General features: G+C 39.0%; 1 pseudogene; it reads left to right on the top strand.

Annotated features, from left to right (window-relative positions):
- The first annotated feature begins 931 nt into the window (after nucleotides 1–931).
- Nucleotides 932–1306, top strand: LOC129555268 (large ribosomal subunit protein eL43 pseudogene; annotated as a pseudogene).
- Nucleotides 1307–1702: the final 396 nt, after the last annotated feature.

The raw sequence follows: 1702 nt of genomic DNA, 5'->3' as shown, positions 1-1702 counted from the left end.
ACCAGTCTGTTGTTCAAGATATGAAATCTATAACTTAAAATATTAATAATGGTTACCTTCTGAGTAGTGAGATTCCAAATGATTAAAAATTTTTGCTTATTTGCAACTTCTAAAGTGTTTTTCCAAAATTGTGTGTATGTGCTGCTGCTAAGTCACTTCAGTCGTGTCTGACTCTGTGTGATCCCATAGACGGAAGCCCACCAGGCTCCCCCATCCCTGGGATTCTCCAGGCAAGAACACTGGAGTGGGTTGCCATTTCCTTCTCCAATGTGTGAAAGTGAAAAGTGAAAGTGAAGTCGCTCAGTCGTGTCCGACCCTTAGCGACCCGACGGACTGTAGCCTACCAGGCTACTCCATCCATGGGATTTTCTAGGCAAGAGTACTGGAGTGGCTTGCCATTACCTTCTCCGTATGTATGTATATATATACATACATGCTTTTTTCTTTCTTTCAAAAAGCATATGCTTTTTGAAAGAAAGAAAAAAGCATTTTTTATAAGGCAAGCATTTTAATTAGCAGTCATATTCAATGAGTTCATTACTGGGCTTGTACTAATTACTTTAAAAAATCAAATATGAAAAAGACTTGTGTCACATAGCACAGTAAATAAGAAGAGCCTTCCTATACAATAATCCTAATCCATATTCCATAGCCCCTTAAAATGGGGTCAATGAGATATTTCTTTACATCAATTATCTTTGATGAGCTTTGAGAACCATCTGGCTTATATTAAATTCTGTGATTAGGGAGTAATTTTATAGCAAGATTTGAATATCATTGTGGAGTGGCTAACTTTTGTTACAAAGGTAATGATATGTGTTTAGAACTCTATGCTTATACAGCTCTTTTATCTATACTATTTTATTTGAATGCTCATAGCAGGCTTTTTTGCATATGAGAAACTGAAGTTTTCAAATGTAAAGGAGCTCTTGGGCTCTGATCTAGGTTGCGTTAACATGGCGAAACACACCAAGAAGGTCGGAATCGTGGGCAAATACGGGACCCGTTATGGTGCCTCCCTCAGGAAAATGGTGAAGAAAATTGAAATCAGCCAGCACGCCAAGTATACCTGCTCCTTCTGTGGCAAAACCAAGATGAAGAGAAGAACTGTGGGCATTTGGCACTGTGGTTCCTGCATGAAAACAGTAGCTGGTGGTGCCTGGACCTACAACACCACTTCTGCTGTCACAGTAAAGTCTGCCATCAGAAGACTGAAGGAATTGAAGGACCAGTAGAAGCACCGCCATTTGATGATGTTGATAGCCTATAATAAATGGGTTAATTTATGTAGCAAAAAAAAAAAAAAAATGTAAAGGAACTTGTTCCAGGTTACTCTGCTAATAGTGGATGGAACTGGGTTTAAATCCAGAACTTCTAATGGGAGCCAATCAAGAGGGCACAGATTCCATACTCTTAGGTACACCATTTTGCTAGCATTTAAAAGTAACTTATTAGGTGACAATTCAAACTTAGTATTACATTGCCCCATTGCTATTCATTGTGCTGCCTCTTTGAAGAGCCTGTGAAGGGCACTTCAGTTATTCTGTCATGTGACAGTTCACCCAGAATGGTCCTATGCACAAAGGCCATGAAATCCTCACAGATTATAGAGAGTAGACTAGGGTAGACTAGAGCTCTTGTATCTTTATATCATATCATGCCATTCTAAGAATAATGACAGCCACCCTACTGCTATATGTTA

The sequence above is a fragment of the Moschus berezovskii genome, chromosome 15 (assembly GCF_049115385.1).
Source record: "Moschus berezovskii isolate FMDL1 chromosome 15, NW_MosBer_1.0, whole genome shotgun sequence".
Lineage (NCBI taxonomy): Eukaryota > Metazoa > Chordata > Mammalia > Artiodactyla > Moschidae > Moschus > Moschus berezovskii.
Note: the sequence above shows the minus strand (reverse complement) of the source record. Positions and strands in the feature narration are given on the sequence as shown.